Here is a 23714-nt window from a genome sequence, read left to right on the forward strand (position 1 = left end):
GGCGGGAGTAGTCAGGCGGAGTTCGAGGTCGGGGCGGCGTTGCTATGTTGGCAGCGTCGATCGTGGTGGCCGCAAAGTTCAGAAGTGCTGCGTCCGCTCTAGCTTCTGCAGGGGGCGGCGCGGCGGCGAGTGAGTCCGTCACGGCTGCTTGAAACCTGCCCCAGTCGATGCCAGCAAGTGAGATGCCTCGCCTGGGCTGTTGCAGGGCGTCTAAGTCGATATCGAAAACCACCGGGACATGATCAGAGGACAGAGCCGTCCTCGTCGTGGCGGTGATCTGATGAGGGATGCCCTTGACGACCGCGATGTCGATGATATCCGGGAGGCCACGGGCAGGGAAGATTGTCGGCTCGTACGGCCCCACCACAAGTGCATGGTGTCGTTCTGCTACCCGGAGCAGGCAGCGGCCAGCGGCATTGGTGATCCTGGAGTTCCAGGAGACATGTTTACTATTGAAGTCCCCGGCGACGAACACCTGCCCCCTCAAGGAGAGCAGAGCATCGACGTCAGCAGGGTACAGTGGACGAGACGGCGGCCGACAGGCAGCGACGAACGTGATGGCGCCTGCCGAGGTGTGAACGACGACACCAGTGGCCTCCAGGGTTGCCAGTGGTGGAAGTTGTATCACGTGATGACGAATGCCATTGCGGACGTAAACGGCTGTCCCACCACCCGCCGTCAGTCGATCGGTGCGATAGCTGGAGTAGTTGGCCGCCCTGACGTCGACCCCAGGCTTCATGTGGGTTTCATTGATAAGGCAGACGTCGACGGCTTCATCTCGAAGAAATTGGCGAAGTTCACCAGCTCGAGTGCGGACGCCGTTGGCATTCCACGCGACGACCGTGAGCCCTCTAACGCTTCCCACGGTGCAGCCGGTGAGTGTCGACAGCGGTCGGGTCCGGAGAGGCCAGCGGCACTGCAGCGGTGAGTTCGTGCGACAGGACTTCAATCAATTTCGTAGCACTGGTCACCGAGGCAGTGAGCTGCGCGACGAGGTTGGCCAGGTCAGCGGTGGAGGCAGCCGGTGCGGCCCCGTCGCTGGAAGGGGGAGGCGTGGCTGACTCGCTTGGAGAGTCCACCTGGGGCCGGTCGACTGACGGTGCTGAGCGCTGGGTACCCACGGGGCGCTGACCCCCGCGCCGGCGATCGGCGTAGCGCGGTGTGGCCGACGGCCCGGGAGAGGCAGTACCCGGGTCGGCCACTATAAGCTGTGCTGGAGGCGCAGGAGCCTCAGGTATCGGCACGGCATCGGACGCGGCAGGAGCAGGAGGAGCCGACGCAGCCGGGACGGCGGAGGGTGCCCCTGACGTTGCTGCCGCGAAACAGACGCCGGGCCGTCTCGTTGCTGGCTTCTTCGGATGTGGCGCTGGTGTTTGGCCACGTTGGCGAGCGATGGCACGCTTCCACACCTCACACTCACGATAGCTGGCCACGTGAGCACCGCCACAGAGTGCACAAGTCGGCTTCTCAGTGGGCAGACGGGGGCACGCACTTCCTGCGTGGGCGCCGGCGCATTTAACACATCTGTCCGGCATAGAGCAGTGGCGCGCAACGTGATTGATCCCCTGGCAGCGAAAGCACTGCACAGGGCCTCTCCTGGAGCGAAGATCTTCGGTCTGAACCGGAACGTCGGCGACCCGCGTCAATTGGTATAGTTTGCGGTTCTCCACGGTGTCGGAGCAGACAACCAGGAAGAGCGGCGTATCATCGCGCGATTTAGGCGACTTCATCTTCACGACTGCCCGTATGTAGAAGCCCAGGTCAACGAGTTCGCGATGCAGGTGATCAGCTTCCATGTTGAATGGGAGGTCCCGGATTACAATCTTCAAGACCTTGTCAGGTGCGGAAGCGTGGGTATAGAATGGGATACCACGCTCAGACGCCTCCTGAGTGGCCCGGCGATAGTCGTCAGCAGTGCGGAGTATGACCCTGTACAGGTCTCGTCCGGCAGGCTTCACAGTATACACGGCCGTTGTCCAGCTGCGCAACAACCTCTGCAGTTCCCCATAGGGCGGCCGAAACTGCAGGACTACCGGCGGGAGATGGGAGTCTTTCTTCGGCGCAGGATCGCGCGGCAGCTGGTCCGGCGCGTCAGCGAGCGCGTCGAATGAGTCGGCGACGGCAGTTGGAAGCGTCGTCGATGACTGCATGCGTCTTGCAGTGCGCCGAGCCGGGACAAAACCATCAAGGTCAGGGGCGAAATCTTGCTTGGCCCTCTTCTCGATCGGCGAGCTGCGAACAGCGGACGTCGCGGCTGTTGCCCTCCTCTTCTGTTGCCCACTTCGTCCGCATGGCTGAGGGGCGGTGGAGCTCTCATCTTCAGAATCGGGGAGCGGAAGAGACAGCGCTGTCTTCAAAGTGTCCGGAGCTGTGTCCATCAAATCCATAGCCATAGCACTGGTCGTCATAAGTGGGGGGCCAGATGGGGCCGCCGAAGGCGCAAGCGCGGCCGGACGTCGATCTGCCACACCCTTCGCGTCGCTAGCAAGCGCAGGTACGTTCTTCTCGCGGCTGCACATCTCAGCGACTTTTGTCTTCTTCCTGTTGGTTCTGACTTACTGATTGGCGAGCTTTTTTTATAGGATGGGGCCCCTCCACGCCCGCACCAACGTGGTGACCAAACCAAAAGTTCTACTGTCACCTCCGTAAGCATGTTAGTTTTGAATCAGGCGTCACAGGATGCAGGCTGTGATGTTGTCCATGCTTCTGGGTAAGATTACTCATTTACATGGTCCATCAGGAGATAGAAGTGGTCGAAAGCGATCGAAGGGTAGCGGTTGTAAGGGCAGAGCGAAAAAAGTGCCAAGGCCAGCGCCAAGGGAAAAAAAACCTCTGCGACAGTAGGACGGGTAGTAAGGGCAGTAGCGGCTTGCTAGCTGCGATAGAGCATGCAAGGTGAGGTCGGTTAGCGTGAGATATCGTGCATCGTTACCTATGTGCTGCGTGTCCGTTAGCTGGGTCAGACCGGGTGCTGCGGCTGGGCTCGCTTGTAGTCTCCTGGGCCGGCTGCAGTGGCTTCCTCCCTGTAACATAAGAGTTCGGCGCGGCAACACATGCGTTGCAGTTAGGCTCTCTGCTGCGCCTTGTCGTCGGTGACTTGGTGCAGCTTCATCAGGCTGGTGCAGAACGGCAGCGATCGGCTACCGTTCAGCGTCCTCCTCTACTGCACGCCGCAGCCCTTTCGCAATGTAGCTTCCATGAGCTCCGATTGCTGCTGACCTCGTCCCATATTTATGCCTGGGCGGTGTGTGGTGCTCCCTATGCCGTCCGCGCCCGCTGTGGCCATTTCTGTCGGTGGTATCAGTCTCTAGGCGCTTCCTCTTCGGTCCGCGCCCGTTGCGGCTCTCTTCTGAGGTATCGGACGTCCCAAGGCGTTCCCTATTGGGTCCGCGCCCGATAGGCGCGACCCTAGCACTATCTTGGCCCTGCTGAAGCTCCTTATGCTGTCCGCGACCGCGGCGAGTTTCTCTCGTAGCCGAGCCATTGTCCTGGCCTTCTGAACCCGGTATGCGCCTGTGAGGTGCGCTTCCTGTGGCCTCCGGCTGTTGTTGGAGCTGCATATTATGATGGCCATCCTCCAAGGAGCTTGTTGCCGCCTGGTGTCGCGTATGCCTTTATGTTCCGTTACTTATACCCTTCGACGTCTGTAGTTCATTCCTGGAGGATGTAACTTCCTTCCGTTGTTTCTGTAGTAGTTCCAAAGCAGGATTCCACACAGTACTAAGCTGATATCCTTCTTCTCGGTTGATCAGGTTCTCCGTCATCTTGATTTCAATCGATTCATTAATGACTCTAGCCCAGAATCGGGGGGTTTGAGCCAGGATCCTAGTTTTGTCATACTCCATGGTGTGCTCAAGGTCAAGGCAATGTTCTGCTATTGCAGATTTAGTTACCTGTCGTAACCTGGTGTGTCTCTGGTGTGCTTTACATCTTATTTCAACTGTTCTTGTAGTTTGACCGATGTAAGCCATCCCACATTTACACGGTATATGGTAGACACCAGGTTTCCTTAACCCCAAATGATCCTTGACAGTTCCAAGGAGCGTCCTGATCTTGTTAGGTGGGCAGAACACACTCTTGATATTGTGTTTCTTCAGGATTCTGCTGATCTTGGCAGATATAGGCCCCGCATATGGTAGAAAGGCTACTTTCCTGGTCTCTTCTTCTTGCTCCTCTGCTGTTGCCTCAGGTCGTCTGGTGGGACGGAGCGCTTTGCGGATGTCCCTGGTGGAGTATCCATTGTCTGTGAACACTCTTTGTAGATGTTCTAATTCCGCTGTCAGGCTGTCTGGGTCAGAGAGTGTTTTGGCTCGGTGCACGAGTGTTCTCAGCACACCATGCTTCTGTGCTGAGTGATGGCAGCTGTCAGCCTGTAGATATAAGTCAGTGTGTGTTGGTTTCCTGTACACACTGTGGCCTAAGGTGCCGTTTGCCTTCCTCTTTAGCAGGACATCGAGGAATGGAAGCTGACCATCACTCTCTAGTTCCATGGTGAACTTGATGTTGGGGTGTCTTGTGTTCAGGTCCAGGAACTCATCCAGTCTTCTCTTGCCATGTGGCCATATGACGAATGTATCATCAACATATCTGAAGAAACACGTCGGCTGGTAGGCAGCAGTTGTAAGTGCTTCATCCTCGAATTTCTCCATAAACAGATTCACCACTACCAGAGATGAGGGGCTGCCCATGGCCACTCCCTCAGTCTGCTCATAGAATTGTCCTCCACAAAGGAAGTACGTTGATGTCAAAATATACTTGAAGAGATCCAGCAAGGCTCCATCAAATTTCTCACTAATAATATCGAGTGTGTCCTGAAGTGGTACCCTGGTGAACAGAGACACCACATCAATACTGACCATGATGTCTGTGTCCGAGATCCGTAGGTTGTGGAGACGTTCCACAAAGTCCGAGGAGTTGCGGATGTGGTGGACACACTTCCCCACATATGGTGCCAACATCTTCTTAAGGTGGGAGGCTGTAAGGTAGGTGGCTGCGCCGATATTACTGACAATCGGGCGAAGTGGTACACCCTGTTTATGGATCTTAGGTAATCCATACATTCTGGGTGGTACTGGTGCTTTAGCTTTAAATTGTTTGACAACCTTCTCAGGCCATCCTGTTTCCTTAAGAAGAGACCGGGTTTTTCTGTCCACTCTATCAGTGGGGTCATTCTCTAATAGATTATAAGCAGGGTCCTCCAAAAGTTGACAGATCTTCTGGTCATAGTCAGTCTTCAGCAGTATGACAGTAGAGTTCCCCTTGTCCGCTGGTAACACCACCAAGTCTTCATCTTCCCACAAACTCTTGAGCGCCATCCTCTCGTCTCTTGCGATGTTTGATGGTCAGCTCCCATTCCTCGATGTCCTGCTAAAGAGGAAGTCAAACAGCACCTTAGGCCACAGTGTGTACAGGAAACCAACACACACTGACTTATATCTACAGGCTGACAGCTGCCATCACCCAGCACAGAAGCATGGTGTGCTGAGAACACTCGTGCACCGAGCCAAAACACTCTCTGACCCAGACAGCCTGACAGCGGAATTAGAACATCTACAAAGAGTGTTCACAGACAATGGATACTCCACCAGGGACATCCGCAAAGCGCTCCGTCCCACCAGACGACCTGAGGCAACAGCAGAGGAGCAAGAAGAAGAGACCAGGAAAGTAGCCTTTCTACCATATGCGGGGCCTATATCTGCCAAGATCAGCAGAATCCTGAAGAAACACAATATCAAGAGTGTGTTCTGCCCACCTAACAAGATCAGGACGCTCCTTGGAACTGTCAAGGATCATTTGGGGTTAAGGAAACCTGGTGTCTACCATATACCGTGTAAATGTGGGATGGCTTACATCGGTCAAACTACAAGAACAGTTGAAATAAGATGTAAAGCACACCAGAGACACACCAGGTTACGACAGGTAACTAAATCTGCAATAGCAGAACATTGCCTTGACCTTGAGCACACCATGGAGTATGACAAAACTAGGATCCTGGCTCAAACCCCCCGATTCTGGGCTAGAGTCATTAATGAATCGATTGAAATCAAGATGACGGAGAACTTGATCAACCGAGAAGCAGGATATCAGCTTAGTACTGTGTGGAATCCTGCTTTGGAACTACTACAGAAACAACGGAAGGAAGTTACATCCTCCAGGAATGAACTACAGACGTCGAAGGGTATAAGTAACGGAACAGAAAGGCATACGCGACACCAGGCGGCAACAAGCTCCTTGGAGGATGGCCATCATAATATGCAACTCCAACAACAGCCGGATGCCACAGGAAGCGCACCTCACAGGCGCATACCTTGACAATGGCTCGGCCACGAGAGAAACTCGCCCCGGTCGCAGACAGCATAAGGAGCTTCAGCAGAGCCATGATAGTGCTAGGATCGCGCCTATCGGGCGCGGACCCAATAGGGAACGCCTTGGGACGTCCGATACCTCAGAAGAGAGCCGCAACGGGCGCGGACCGAAGAGGAAGCGCCTAGAGACTGATACCACCGACGGAAATGGCCACAGCGGGCGCGGACGGCATAGGGAGCACCACACACCGCCCAGGCATAAATATGGGACGAGGTCAGCTCGCCAACCAGTCTCAGGGAACACCTGATGAAGACGCCGAGTTACGACGTCGAAATATCGTGTTGGGAAGACGCGGACCACGGGCAGTACACCCGATTTTACGAGATGTCAACAAATCCCCGGGAAAGTCTTAAAAAATACATCCATGTAAATGTCGATATAGATTAAAAGGTCGGACTTTTTTTTGCTCACTGGAAAGGTAGGGAAATTGAACAAAGTATAGAATCGTGGTGGAATCGCTCTCACATGCATAAAATTCAACAATACTCTTGAACCTACCTTGAAAGTTGCCGTGCTCACATTTTCTCGAAATTTGGAATTTTATTATTTCCAGCATATTTGGATGGCTTAAATGTTTTTTTTTACTAGTAATTATTAATTGTCTTTTCCATCTTTCGTCCTCATGTTGTTGTTGTTGTTGTTGTGGTCTTCAGTCCAGAGACTGGTTTGATGCAACTCTCCTTGCTGCTCTATCCTGTGCAAGCTTCTTCATCTCCCAATACCTACTGCAACCTACGTCCTTCCGAACAGAAATAATTATTAGTACAACATTGATCTCCAATAATGCCTTTTAATTTTTATTGTGCTTACACGTAAAATGTTTGGAGATCACAGTCACTGTTCAGTCGCCATTCATAGGGAATTTATGGGCGAAAAAAGATTTTGGAAATATGAGGGAAATATCGTTTTAAAGTGCAAATGATTTTTTCAGATTATTCTGGAATATACTATCGGAAAAGGAGGGGTTTCGGTATTCCAAACAGGCATCGTAGCTAATGAAGAAAAAGCTGAACAATAAGATTTCGATAAGAATTCATACATGTAAAAATTAAAATTTCTCTTATTCCTCTTCTTGAAATAATTCTTTTTTATTTTTATACCTCTTCAGTACTACAGTGACACTTACTACAGTGACACTTTGGTTTCCCTCCATTATTACTGGTGTCCTTTCAGGTCGTCGCGATCGTCCAGACATTACGATGTACTTTCAATGACTGGTAAATAAATATTCAAACAACTTTTAAAAGTCTCCTGTATATATTTGCCCATACAATTTTTATGTAAAACATTAAGAAAGTTAATGATACTTCGCATGCCCTACACATGAGTCAGTCTCTTTGAGGTCTCAACACAGACAGACAGACAGCTATTAAGTACTTAGCGTGTGCTGGCTTGCTGATTAATAATTGTTATATCCACAGATTAACACATATTTGCGAACAAAAAATTTTTATTAGGTGGAGCAAGGCCACCGCTTAATTTTACAAAAAGATAAACTTCCTTCGAAAACAAAAAGCTTCTTCTCCTACCAAAATTTTATAACAAGCCAAAGAATTATGCCACCTTATTGACTTGAAATATTAGCAACTGAACTGAATTAACGTTCATTTGTCTGGTTTTCTGTCGAAGAAGTAGACGGGCGCAGAGTCCGGGGTCGATAGCCGGGGTAGCGAAGACGTGGCACCTGGACGTTCCGGCTGCTTCGACTTATCTTCCGGGCGGGTCGAAAGTCTCCTGTTTCCCTTTCTTCTGGCTATTTAACACGGCGGCTCCAGTCCTCCTCCGCTGATTCCGGAGTGATGATTGGCGGCCGTTAGCGATCCCTGACTGGTGGTGGTGATATAGTGTGACCATCCGCGCCGGAAAAAGGCTCGTGTGTGTGCGTAGTTCGCGGCTGATCGAATATTTGGCGGGAACGCCTCTAGCGCCGGCTGGCGGAACGCGCCGGCACTAAGTTGCAGGCGCCGTTTAACTATGACGCGGTAGCCGACCTCTGCTTTTGTGTGGCTGTGCGCGCCACAGAAATAATCATCCCTGGTCTCGCTATTTTGGATCGTTATCACAGATGGTATCCGTATATAGCACTCAGGCATCGCATATTTTAATCAACTTAAAAATTCCCATCACAGTTGATATATCTCCTACCACTGCTAACATACTAGCTAGTGCAGTTTCTTTGCTTGCTAACTATACTCAAACTGATCTGTGACAACTCTTTCCTCGTATCGTTATCATCATTATAGTGTAATATTTTCATTGTATTTCGCACCTGGACCATTCCACAGTTTATTATCCGTGATTACGCTTAACACATTATTTGTAACGTCGTTTGGCATATTTCACTTCTTTGTTTATTTTAATATTACAGCTTAGTACAAAAATTCTATTGATCTCGCTTCATTTATGTCCTGACTAGTGTGTGCATTGTATCTATCATATTGTCTAAGTCAGCTACTATGGTAACTGGTCCAGTTTTTATTACCATCTCTGCTTAGTTTAATAAGATTTGGTGGGCCACATCTGGCATGCAGAGTAAAATGTAGTAGTACCGCCATCGGCTATGTTACAGAATTGATAGTAAAGTGTTAATGTGCCCTGACTGTACTACTTCATACATAGTGGAGAGTAATGTTCAGAGTCACTATTGTTATTGCTATGCATGTTATTGTACACATTGTTTGTGAACATCTGAGCATACAGATGTTCATTCAGTTATTTTGTTTGCACATGTGGCACTGCTCCACCCCATACATTAGGTGCTTGGTCAACAAACATATTTGATGTGTCTTGTAAGTAAGTATTTCTTTGTGTAGTGTGGAATTTGTACTGTCCTTGGTAGTCACAGAAAGAATTATGTGCAGTACCATCTGGCTGACATCTGATGGCTCTTGGTGCCCCTTATTGACATGTGGTTTATGGTGAAGCTATATTGTGACAACAATAAAATTTCAGCTAGTACACTCCCAGATAGATTTTCCTTGGGGTTAATGATCTTTGCTGAACCATCACTTTGAGATGTGAATTTAGTAACTGATGCCTGTGATAGATGTGTTGTTTCTGAACCTACACCTCTTTTATACTTAATGAACAGTTCATTAAATATTGCTACTCGTTTCATATCCCACCTCTAACATAATCCGTCGCTTTTAGTATTTCGTTTGTCATTCCCCTTATGGTAGATGACATTTAAGTATCCAAAGTGTACGTTTTTCTAAGACTGGCAGATATTTTATTACATCCCGTAGAAATTTTATTATAGCTTCTGTAACAGAAATGCCTGTAATAATACAATAAACGCCCTCCTCAGTAACTATGTAGATGTTGTACAACCATAATAACCTTCCACTACAACTCTTGTTTTGTGCTTAATTTCGAGAAAAGATACTATCAGTAAAAACCACTGGAGGTAACCAGTATCACCGAAGCTGGTTTATCCATCAGTGGTACAAAGGTAACTGTTACAGTTTCAGTACAGGTACTGAAAAATATAGGAGACACTCTACTGAAAGAAATAATAACTGACTCATATCTAAATGACCATCATAAGATACTGAATATATGTGGTAGACACCTACAATGCATTTTGTCAGTAGCTGACTCTTGACTACATGGTTAATTTATGATATTTTTCTCTTCATAAAGTTTAGCTGCCGCCACAGTGGCTTTCAATTGAAAGACTAGCATCAGGCCGTTGAGCCACAAGTAAGTATTATTGGTATAGTTAGTATAGTTATAAAGTCCAATCCACACTGGGTGTCACATGACATCACTTCATGTTATGGCTCCATCAGACCAGGGTAATGCACATATGTCACATCACGTTAATTCCTTTAGATCATGGATCATGGATGGTTATAATTAAACTGACAGTGTTTCAAGTGCTGCAGTGCAGGTTGTATACATGTCAGGATGCTGAAACATCGTAGCTATGGTCATTAATCGGTCCATTTGTGGAGTATGCCGAAAAAATAATAGTTCCAATTTGTACCACCACTTGAAAACATGGCACTGAAAGCAGTCAGAATGTGGTGTGGGTGCAGGAAAATGGGAGGAACGGTCAAAAACATGACAACGACGGTTCTGGCGCTTTTATTAGGATATAGTCACAAGATACATGTGTTCAATAAGGTCTCCTGTCTCAGCAATATGCTGCTTCCATAACATGGCATGGTTGACAGTTCCTCACTGAATATCCAATTTAATCAGAGTGATATGTCGTTGTATGCTATCCTTCAGATCAGCAGGAATCCAGATACATACCTGATAGACATGAGCTCTCAGATAGTCCCACAGCCAGAAGTCATATGTATGTATGTCAGAGGATCTGGAACGTTGCCCACCTTGAAATTGCCTGAAGGTGAGGCAACAATTACTGAAGGTTTCTAAAGGCAAATCTTTCACCTGGCAAACAACATGTGTTGTTACATATTCTTGCATGAAAATAGTGGTGTGGACACAGTTGCGTTCTTGCAAATCAGGACTCACACGTTCTATAAAGAGGTCCTTATAAGTGCAGACGTCAATGTAAATTTACCAGGCCTGTGAGGTGTCATCTACTCGAAGGAGAAAGGGCCTAGATTAGAGGAGCTTATAAAACTACATCACACAGTCACATAATCTGAGTACAGTGGATGTTCCTACACAACATGTGGTGAAGTAGAACTCCATATGCCACAGTTCTATGCAGTCATGGCACCCTGTGGAGTAACATGTGCCTTGTCCATCCAAGGAATATTCTGCAGGTACATGTCATTCATTTCAGTGGGTGTTCAAAATCGGCATTTTAGCCTGTTTTGGGGCTTCATTTGCTGCAAATTCTGAATTTACTACAGTAAAATGCATCGCAGAATTTTTTAAACTGTTGACCAGGGAGTAAAGAATTCCCTGGGCACAGTCCAAGGACTGGCTGCAGAATCTGAGACATGTACTGCACGATCAGCAACTTCATCGATAGCTACCATGGGACTGGGCCATATCCATCTCCCTACCACTGAACCTAATTAACCCTTTTTCTTCAAATTTCTTAATCATATTCCTTCGCCCATTGATTTTTTTTTTTTTTTGAAAACTTGAATAGTGGCATATGTGGCCCCGCAAAAAATGGAAACTGATTAAGAATTTCTGCTTGATTGGAAAGAATAGTTGAAAGAAATTGTAAGGTAATTTATAAATGTGTACACATATCCTGGATGAACTTTAACTGGTACCAATATCAAGAGACCTTCAATGTCAATACATTGAAGATCAATATTCATACTTTGAGTTGTGTACTGCTTCACATTAATTCCATTGTTCATAGTCCTGATTATAACAATGATGACGCAGGATCGCTCCTACACTGCTCACGCAAATTGCTTTTGCCTGCTCCGAACCTCCTTATGCAGGATCCTAGTTACTCTTTATAACACTTTTTAATGTACAGTACACATTTTTAAACAATACTGGTACGACAGATCTAGTCATACATCCACCCACTACCACTTACAGAAACAAACAGGTGAATTTACAGGAATTGATAAATTGAAGAGTGTATTTCTTCTTCCTTTTTCTCATGCAGTTATATGAAAACTTTATCATTGCCACAAAACTCGTTAATTTACCTTTGTCGCTGTCTGTAAATCATTCAGTTTACATATACCTTACATGTATAAGAAGAAAAGACCGAAAAAATTATAAGATTCAGCATAATTGCCCCCCCCCCCCCCCCCTGTTCTCTGGTGTCATATGGAGGAGCACGGTGTCCTAGCTTACTTCCCTTTTCGAGGGTTGATAATCCTGGCTGGTATGGCCATAGCCTTTATTTTCGGCCAGTTCAGTTATCCTGAATTGTTGTCAATTTATGTGGGCATGTCAGCTTCTTTTAACACACACATACAATTTTTTCTCTCCTAACAAAGTGCTTTCTGTAACCACATAGACCCACTGTTGTCAGTGAGCATCTGCACAGTGTTTAGGTTGCAGAGCAATCTGCACAGTGTTAAGGTTGCAGAGCATGCGCATGCAGAGCAATGTCGGTTATCGTCCCAGTTCATGCTCACACGTTTAGTACCAGGCCAGTGTCCATGTATTGCTTTTACAGTAGCTTTCACTGCACAAATTCGTGAAGCTTGTGTTCAGCGGAGTGATTCTTTGTTTCCATATCAGCAGCCCGAGGAATTTACTTCACCTCATCGCTCTCATTTATTCAGTGGGGACACCAGGGTGCCAATTCTGTATCTTTCTGCCACTGAGCCGATCGTTTCGGTACTGAATAGCACCGAACGGTCTAGTACTCGAATTAGAGCCCCTGCATTATTCAGTATGCATTTCGGTAGCAATACCGTTCAGGAGTATATAGAGGGTCTATACAAGAGCGATGTTCTAGAGGACAATATTATGGAAATGGAAGAGAATCTAGGTGAAGATAAGATGGGAGATATGATAGTGCGTGAAGAGTTTGACAGAGCACTGAAAGACCTGAGTCGAAACAAGGCCCCGGGAGTAGACAACATTCCATTAGAACTACAGATAGCCTTGGGAGAGCCATCCCTGACAACACTTTACCATCTGGTGAGCAAACTGTATGAGACAGGCGAAATACCCTCGGACTTCAAGAAGACTATAATAATTCCAAACCCAAAGAAAGCAGGTGTTGACAGATGTGAAAATTACCGAACTATCAGTTTAATAAGCCACTGCTGCAAAATACTAGCACGAATTCTTTACAGACGAATGGAAAAACTGGTAGAAACCAGCCTCAGGGAAGATCAGTTTGGATTCCGTAGAAATATTGGAACAAGTGAGGCAATACTGACCCTACGACTTATCTTAGAAACCAGGTTAAGGAAAGGCAAACCTACATTTCTAATATTTGTAGACTTAGAGAAAGCGTTTGAAAATGATGACTGGAATACTCTCTTTCGAATTCTGAAGGTAGCCGGGGTAAAATACAGGGAGCGAAAGGCTATTTACAATTTGTGCAGAAATCAGATGGCAGTTATAACAGTCAAGGGGCATGAAAAGGAAGCAGTTGTTGGGAAGGGAGTGAGACAGGGTTGTAGCTTATCCCCGATGTTATTCAATCTGTATATTGAGCAAGCAGTAAAGGAAACAAAAGAAAAATTCGGAGTAGGTATAAAGTAGATGTAGAAGAAATAAAAACTTTGAGGTTCGCCGATGACATTGTAGTTCTGTCAGAGACAGCAAAGGACTTGGAAGAGCAGTTGAATTCCAAAATAATTAACAGTTTTGTCCAAAGTATTGTTTGTGTAACTATATTTGTTAATTTCATGATTTAAACAAATAATCCAGCCTAACTGTTAAAAAAGAACCAATTTTTGATGTATTCAGTTAATTTAATGAGTTAAGTTTTAATTGTAATTTCTGTAAATTTAACTTCAAAAAATGTGTAGTTTCTGCATCTACACTCCTGGAAATGGAAAAAAGAACACATTGACACCGGTGTGTCAGACCCACCATACTTGCTCCGGACACTGCAAGAGGGCTGTACAAGCAATGATCACATGCACGGCACAGCGGACACACCAGGAACCACGGTGTTGGCCGTCGAATGGCGCTAGCTGCGCAGCATTTGTGCACCGCCGCCGTCAGTGTCAGCCAGTTTGCCGTGGCAGACGGAGCTCCATCGCAGTCTTTAACACTGGTAGCATGCCGCGACAGCGTGGACGTGAACCGTATGTGCAGTTGACGGACTTTGTGCGAGGGCGTATAGTCGGCATGCGGGAGGCCGGGTGGACGTACCGCCGAATTGCTCAACACGTGGGGCGTGAGGTCTCCACAGTACATCGATGTTGTCGCCAGTGATCGGCGGAAGGTGCACGTGCCCGTCGACCTGGGACCGGACCGCAGCGACGCACGGATGTACGCCAAGACCGTAGGATCCTACGCAGTGCCGTAGGGGACCGCACCGCCACTTCCCAGCAAATTAGGGACACTGTTGCTCCTGGGGTATCGGCGAGGACCATTCGCAACCGTCTCCATGAAGCTGGGCTACGGTCCCGCACACCGTTAGGCCGTTTTCCGCTCACGCCCCAACACCGTGCAGCCCGCCTCCAGTGGTGTCGCGACAGGCGTGAATGGAGGGACGAATGGAGACGTGTCGTCTTCAGCGATGAGAGTCGCTTCTGCCTTGGTGCCAATGATGGTCGTATGCGTGTTTTGCGCCGTGCAGGTGAGCGCCACAATCAGGTCTGCATACGACCGAGGCACACAGGGCCAACACCCGGCATCATGGTGTGGGGAGCGATCTCCTACACTGGCCGTACACCTCTGGTGATGGTCGAGGGGAAACTGAATAGTGCACGGTACATCCAAACCGTCATCGAACCCATCGTTCTACCATTCCTAGACCGGCAAGAGAACTTGCTGTTCCAACAGGACAATGCTCGTCCGCATGTATCCCGTGCTACCCAACGTGATCTAGAAGGTGTAAGTCAACTACCCTGGCGAGCAAGATCTCCGGATCTGTCCCCCATTGAGCATGTTTGGGACTGGATGAAGCGTCGTCTCACGCGGTCTGCACGTCCAACACGAACGCTGGTCCAACTGAGGCGCCAGGTGGAAATGGCATGGCAAGCCGTTCCACAGGACTACATCCAGCATCTCTACGATCGTCTCCATGGGAGATTAGCAGCCTGCATTGCTGCGAAAGGTGGATATACACTGTACTAGTGCCGACATTGTGCATGCTCTGTTGCCTGTGTCTATGTGCCTGTGGTTCTGTCAGTGTGATCATGTGATGTATCTGACCCCAGGAATGTGTCAATAAAGTTTCCCCTTCCTGGGACAATGAATTCACGGTGTTCTTATTTCAATTTCCAGGAGTGTAGCTCACTTCCCTATATGATACGTCAACGATTTGGATCTTAAAAACCAAACTGAAGGAAAAAAACGTGTTTTCAAAAGCTCCTGCAGTTCGTCGAAGGTTATAACATGATCTCGCTAATGAAAATGTTTCGTATTTGGTGCTACAGTCTATAAATATTACGGCAGAGATCTTTCATCTCTGTCTACTGTGGTTGAGGATTCGATCGCAGATAAATACTTGTGACAAGCAAGATTATGAAGATGACTGTTGCTAGTTCCATTGCCAGTAATTTAAGTTGTGCTCTTAGATTCCTGTCTAACCGCATACTCGGAAATCACTACACATTCGGAAAAAAATGGTGCATTATTTCTGACAAGAAAAAATATAAAGGTCACTGTCGGCTGTTCCACTTACAGCAATTTCATCTCCAACAATTTCGTATTTCGTATTTTAAACACTCAGAAATCACAAAATCATTACTGAGGAAGTGCGGTCTTACATGTAAGTAATAACGAATATTGCAGAAAAATCTTTACTTAGATGAATATTAATGTCTCAGAACGTGTTGCATATATGAAGAGGAGAATAAATTTTTTCCATCCACGAACCCATGGCCTTTCGCGTGACAGTCCCGAGCGCTAACCACTTGGCCACCCCAAACAACACCATAGTGCTTATTTCTTATAGTATTGTGTAGGGAATGTAGGCTGACGGTTGCGAAACAGAGCTGTGTAGGACAGAAAAGCGTGATAGTTTGGAAGGTTTCCAATATCAGGCTTCACATAATTGCTTTCCATTGTTACATGAAAGCTGTAAACACGTTTCGATAATTACGAACTAACACATTTTTGGGAAAAAAGTACACAATGGCTCTAGTAACGTCAGTTCACTAGTAACGTCAGTTCATACTCATGTAATATACGTAAGCAGAGCCAATGTCTTGATATTTAATGATCTTTAAACTCTTATTAGGATAAAAAATAACACGTATTTTGAGAGAATATTGATCGAAAACGTTTTTTGAATGTAATCATTCACATTAATAACCTAACCTAACCATATTTCTAACAAGGGAAAATAGTCTATTATGAACTCACTTTCCAGCTGAATGCGTCCTCTGGTGATTCTTTAATAACACAATCACTAAATCCAAAGTTAAAACCGCTAAATATGTTTAAAATAACAAATTATAGGTCTACATAAACTACAGCTAACCGATTAACAGGACCAGACCTAAATCTAAAACCTCTCGGTACAATTGTAAAATCTGTGGGAGGACCATTCGGTAACAAGTCTCAGAAGCTTACTGAATAGGATATTTTGATAAAGAACGGAAAATGACGTCACTACCGAGACTAACCTACTACACCGATCGGTATGAACGATACAGAATAGGACCCCAGCCGAACATCCGACAGCTGTCGACAAGGTAAGTTCATTGCTGTTTTTACGGCGTTGTCGAGCACACAAAATTCATGTTACACGAAGCATTTATCATGTGCACACCCAGGTATATCACACATACACGGTTAACACTTTTCAGCCAGGTTTCGTATGTTTTTACGCTTTGTTTCTGAGCGTCTTTCATACAGTTGCATTACATAAAGTTTCTGTAGTGTCCTTTATGCATACTATACAAATAACTTAAAAAACACAAATACAATTACAAAATACGCTTAGCCTATTCATTTGCTGACATGCCATTATCGTCGCTTCTATACATTACATATTATATATGTATGTGTGTGTGTGTGTGTGTGTGTGTTCATTAATTGTCGTTTTGTTCAGTACATTTTGTTAAATTACAATTTCGTTACATTATTCGATTCCAATTATCTGAGTAAATATTTTACTCTCATTTGGTTATACATTCCTCATATAACATTCCTACAATATTTAGTTCTGTTTTCATTTTTGGTATTAAGTGATATACATTTCATTTCAATTTACAGTGACTTCTTGTCAGAATGCATTGACAAGAGCAATTCCAAAGAATCAAAGAAGTAAACAATAGTTGCTACAATAGGGACTACATGCCACTCAGATAACTACGCAAGGCCTCACCTCTCTAGCATTCTCCAGGAAGGATCAACACAATACAAGGTTGCGAAAATTCCATGGAAAGGCATTTATGTGCTCAGATACGTCTCGTTAATAGACTCCCAAGAACAAAAGAACTTTTTGTTTATAAACACAATTCAAATATGACAATACCATTTGTATCAAATACTTATTTAGTGTTTAAAAGGACAGCTCAGTATTTACTTGTTATATTCATTGTATAAAGTTTAACCACCTCATGTGCTGAAGTATACATAGTTGTATGATCAAAACGATATCTTATATACAATGATTGTAAAACAATGTTTTCGTAAGTGAATAATGTGCATAAAAATTTCTATGTAAATCAGGTGTTTGGCGCCTTCATGAGTAATCGACGCTCACAGTAGTTAGGTTTCGAACCTTGATTATTTGGTAGTGCTCAACATTAGTTCAGCATCATGATATGTGACGTATTGCAACTGTTTTCTTCTTCACATACTTTCACACTATCACATCCATGCACATCATAAACTTATTACTATATTTATCTTGCAGTACAGTCTTTTCTTATGTTTATATGCTACCTAACACTCTACAAGTATTTATCTTTCTTCACTTTAGGATGTGTCGCTGCATCGTTCCCTGGAAGAAAAAACTTAATACTAACTTAAAACTAAATCTTCATAGATAAGTGTATAGTGACCCGATGGCTGCTAACCCCTTTTCCATACATCCAGCCATGTATTCATTCACTTCAGTGTGCATTCACGCTATCACAAAACTTATTTGATGTCGTGTGTGTGTCTCTACTTACCTTATAAATCTGAAAGATAAAGGGTATTATAGGTGTGGTGCGATCTCTTATTCAGTTTGCTTCTTATACTGTCCTTGCTTGTATACTTGCAGCAAGACATTCCTGGTCCATCAAGTACTTAAATTTGTAAATATTAAAAATAAAGGAGGTAAATATCTCTTAGTTTAGCGTCCCTTTTCTGTGTATATAATCTCCTTAGCTTATCTTTGTATGTCTGTATTGTGTAGATAGTCGTAGTTGTAGTATAGACTTTCCCTTAATTTTCTACATCCCTTTCAATCAGTAGGCTTTACAAATTCTAGTGTAGGCTGTAGCTCATCAGGTTTGTTTGTTTTGGGCACTCCAACACTCCCAGCTGTGCTTATCTGTCTGTTGACTAGCTTCATCCCCAATGTGGTTGCGCTGCATTGCTCTGATACCACTTACTTCGCGGCGAGTTGTGTATTGCATTGCACACTCCTGTGCATTTCACAACCTCGTTTATTTGTTTGCAACTGGGCTATGCACAAAGTAAAGCATGGTATTTAGGGTATCCCGTCTCTAGATACATAAAAGTAAAATTCTTCCTTGTTATAATCACTTATCTTATCGTTTACACATCTGACATACAAGAAAAAATACAAACAAAAATGTTCCTTATCTACTAACAACATAAATTCTTAAATGTGACTTTCCAGCATCCTAAATCTAATATTATGATACACGTATATTACTTGGAGGGTATACAGCCCTTCTTTGATATGCAAACGTTTTCAAGTCTTTGTGTGCGTAAAGGCACTTGTCTTTAATTGTGTTTGTGTGTACCAATCTGTATGCTCCTGGGTAGGAGATTTTAGTAATTATGTATGGTCCAGCGTGTAGTAGTTGGCACTTACAGATCAGTTTTCCAATTTTTGTGGATTTGTGACGTGTTCCAATTAACACCTTTTGTCCTACATAAAATGTGTTGTTCTTTTCAGCATGTTTATCTCTTTTCTTAGTGCTGCCCTCTTTGTCCATGGTATAGGGTATGAAGAAGAACAAAATGTTTTGTAAGGATATAAGTCGATTTTGTACACAAAATCCTAAATGATACCTCGTCTTTTTGCAAATAAATGTATCTAAACAAGTATCAGTGCCCTAAGTTCCGATTGCTGTTATCGAGACAAGCACATTGATTCACTTACCTGTTGCGTTTATTGTGTCTATGCTTCACTCCTCTGCTGCCAACTGTACGTTATTTTATTTTTTGACAAACATTACTATGGTATTTACCAATTGAACCTCAAAGTCGTGAGTAACTTCAGTTTTACGTCTATCAGTACTTCTGCTGATTAGGTCTATTGCAAATAAATGATTATTTACTTTGAAGTGACATTGCCGCTTTCCTATATCAATTTGTACTTGGTGTGTCCTAAATGTATCCATAGTGATTAAACAATCAACTATTTATTTCTCTACTATCAAAAAATTGCATTCTACAGAATCTGATAAAGTAAGTGTCGATCAAGCTCTTGCCCCCACTCTCCTCCCAGTTCACGGAATGGGGGCCTGCCATGACCGGTTCAAATTTTCCGGCATTGTGGTGGCATCAGTCTCTTGGCTAGGCATAACTTCTACTATATGGACTGTTGGTGTTTAATGTACTCGAATTAGTATCTTGGTAGGCTCTCGACTGAGATTCTCTTTACCTTTGCACATTATGCGGAATATGTGCGCTGCTTTGTTGGCCGAATTTCGCTTTCTGTGGATTATTCGGCTGTTTGGTATCGTTTTGCGTTTGCCAAGCCATCGTCTGATTATTGCCGGTAGCTTGTGTCTGTACGTATTGTGCAGGCTAGCCATACAGTACTTGCCCATTATAGTTGTTTTTGTTAAATTTTTGCCCATTTATTTCATATCTCCCATTGAATTTATGGCTTTCTCCATTACTGTTGTCATTACCATTAACATTACCTTAGGTCTGTGTGAGGTAAGGTTGCCATCCATGTTGTACTATGAATCCATTGTTCACTTCTAGTACTTAAATCTCTGTGGCACAGTCTGTGTATTAAAAGGCTTGGATTGTACTGGCCTCTCTTTGTATATCAAATCTATTCAGTCCAATGCAGATAGTAAGAATAGAGGGGCAAGAAAAATTATGGAGCATTTGGTTAGTGTGGGTTGCCTACATCAGGGGCAGGTATGCACACAGGTGGGCAAACCTATTGTTCTCCTTTGATTGACAGGTACTTCACCTACTGTTTCTGTTAAGTGGTATTCCATGTTACCCCATTTCCTTTTGATTGACAGGTACTTAACCTTTTGTTACCTCTACACCTCACCCTCCCACAACCTCCTCCCACATCGCTGCTACAGGTTCACTTTCAGATCCGAGTTATTGGAATAGGCCCCCTCTCACTCTTATCAATTTGATTGACTACTTAATTAAATTGAGCAATTAGTTAACCTCTCTGGTAGGAAAGTGCCACACCCCCTGCCACGCCCCCCTAGTGGGAAGTTCAAATTCCATCAGGAAAATGCAACCTCTACTAACCTAAGAAAATGGCGAGATAGATCGCGTTGACTACTTATTAAACTGATCAATTAATTAACCTCTCTGGTGGGAAAGTTGCAGTTGACCCTAAATAAAGAAAAGTGTGAGGTAATTCACATGAGTGCTAAAAGGAACACGTTAAACTTCGGTTACACAATAAATCAGTCTAATATAAAAGCCGTAAATTCAACTAAGAACCTATGTATTACAATTATGAACAACTTAAATTGGAAGGAACACTCAGAAAATGTTGTGGGGAAGGCGTTTTATTGGCAGGACACTTAGAAAATGTGACAGACCTACTAAGAAGACTGCCTACACTATGCTCGTCGGTCTTCTTTTAGAATACTGCTGTGCAGTGTGGGATCCTTGCCAGATGGGACTGGCGGAGTACATCGAAAAAGTTCAAACAAAGGCAGCACGTTCTGTATTAGCGCGAAATATGGGAGAGATTGTCACAGAAATGATACAGGATTTGGGCTGGAAATCATTAAAAGAAAGGCGTTTTTTGTGGCAACGGAATCTTCTGACGAAATTACAATCAACAACAGTCTCCTCCAAATGCGAAAATATTTTGTTGTCACCGACCTATATAGGGAGGAACGATCACCACGATAAAGTAAGGGAAATCAGAGCTCGTACAGAAAGATATAGGTGTTCATTCTTTCTGCACGCTATACGAGAAGGGGACACTAGAGAATTGTGAAGGTGGTTCGATGAACCCTCTGTCAGGCACCTGAATGTGATTTACAGATTATCCATGTAGATGTAGATTGTTCCTAGCGATCATTACGCCATTGTTTTCTGCAGACGAGACTTTCAGTGGTAAAATTAATTTGCATAGATTGCTAAATTGCACTCACAGATAAACACCGCAAAAGTTATCTACAGATAATCAAATACATACAAGACTCACAAGAATATTGGAAGCCAGGAACATATTTACCAGTGTAACTACAATTAAATATTACGATTGCGCTACAGTCTGACACTAATCGATGTACAGGTAATGTCTCCTTTTGGGGGCTGTGGTTCTAGAACGAATCTCAGTATCTGTAGCGAACTCTCGAAAATTATATAGTGCCCCAGAAATACTAGACGAACGCTTTTGTAGGAGTTTTCATGAAATCTCGGGTTGTATGCACAGAAATTCTTGCCCTAACAGCACCTGTTTACGAAAATAGCGCAGAATAACGTGGCTGCCCGCCCATCACATGTTTCCCTTTCTGCTTTCAACATACGCGAACGTTCTCACCGCTAAAAGCCTGTGCACGCTCGGGAAAACACCGTTAACCATAAAAGCATTCTTGTTCTTTGCATAGAGAGTACTCTCTAAGCGCAGATGTGGGAAATCAGAATAATTACGCAAACACACTGTCTTACAGAAGAGAAAAAAATGGCCGAAATTTTCGGTATCCTACAGCTACAGGTCTGGAGATGTCCTAATGCCACGGTGGCGGATGAGTGACGGCATTCCCGCCGGGGATGGATGGTCTGCTTCAACTTGTCTTTGAACCCTTGCTTTCTTAGAACTTCCGCACATACCTTGTCTCCATCTTGTTTGAATCAGTTTGTAGACACTCCTATGTCCCAGCACAATGGATGTCTTGTGGAATGAATACAGCATTATGATTGTATTTTGTACAGATCACATTATTACATCGACAATTAAACCCTGTAAGTTCCCTACATATAGTAAAATACTGAATGACTCTTACTCAATTACACTGCTCTCCCACTGAGGACAGGAGCTTGAATATTAGAGCGCAAAACACATCTCCAACCCAGCAATATATCACTATGTACCGTGTCGATGTAGTACACTTACATTTCGCATCCTGGTTCATACAAAATCATCCCTTTTACATCGTTCGTACATATACCGCGAAGACAGACAGCACTATATATGTCGATACCAAGCACATATCCAGTGCTGCGAGTAGTATATATGGTGCTGTCTGTCTTTGTGGTATATATACGAACGCTGTAAAAGGGATGATTTTGTATGAAGCAGGATGAGAATTGTATGTTTACTACATCGACACGGTACATGGTGATATATTGCTGGGTTGGAGATCTGTTTTGCTCCCTAATATTCAAGCTCCAGTCCTCAGTGGGAGAGCAGTGTAACTGAGTAAGAGTCATTCCGTATTTTACGATATGTAGGACACTAACAGGGTTTAATTGTCGATGTAATAATGTGATCTGTACAAAATAAATTCATAATGCTGTATTCATTCCACAAGGCATCCATTGTGCAGGGGCATAGGAGTGTCTATAAACTGGTTCAAACAAGATGGAGACAAGGTATGTGCGGAAGTTCTAAGAAAGCAAGGGTTCAAAGACAAGTTGAAGCAGACCATCCATCCCCGGCGGGAATGCCGTCACTCTTCCGCCACTGTGGCATTAAGACATCTCCAGACCTGTAGCTGTAGGATACCGAAAATTTCGGCCATTTTTTTCTCTTCTGTAAGACAGTGTGTTTGCGTAATTATTCTGATTTCCCCCATCTGCGCTTAGAGAGCAGAAAGGTAAACGTGATGGGTGGGCAGCCACGTTATTCTGCGCTATTTTCGTAAACAGCTTCTGTTAGGGCAAAAATTTCCGTGCATACAACCCGAGACATTACGAAAACTCCTACAAAAGCGCACGTTTAGTATTTCTGGGACACTATATAATTTTCGAGAGTTCGCTACAGATACTGAGATTCGTTCCAGAACCACAGCCCTCAAGAGGAGACATTACCTGTACATCGATTGGTGTCAGACTGTAGTGGCAATAGTAATATTTATTTGTAGTTACACTGGTAAATATGTTCCTGGCTTCCAATATTCTTGTGAGTCTTGCGTGTATTTGATTGTCTGTAGACAACTTTTGTGGTGAAACTTCCTGGCAGATTAAAACTGTGTGCCCGACCGAGACTCGAACTCGGGACCTTTGCCTTTCGCGGGCAAGTGCTCTACCAACTGAGCTACCGAAGCACGACTCACGTCCGGTACTCACAGCTTTACTTCTGCCAGTATCCGTCTCCTACCTTCCAAACTTTACAGAAGCTCTTCTGCGAACCTTGCAGAACTAGCACTCCTGAAAGAAAGGATACTGCGGAGACATGGCTTAGCCACAGCCTGGGGGATGTTTCCAGAATGAGATTTTCACTCTGCAGCGGAGTG

The sequence above is a fragment of the Schistocerca gregaria genome, chromosome 2 (assembly GCF_023897955.1).
Source record: "Schistocerca gregaria isolate iqSchGreg1 chromosome 2, iqSchGreg1.2, whole genome shotgun sequence".
Lineage (NCBI taxonomy): Eukaryota > Metazoa > Arthropoda > Insecta > Orthoptera > Acrididae > Schistocerca > Schistocerca gregaria.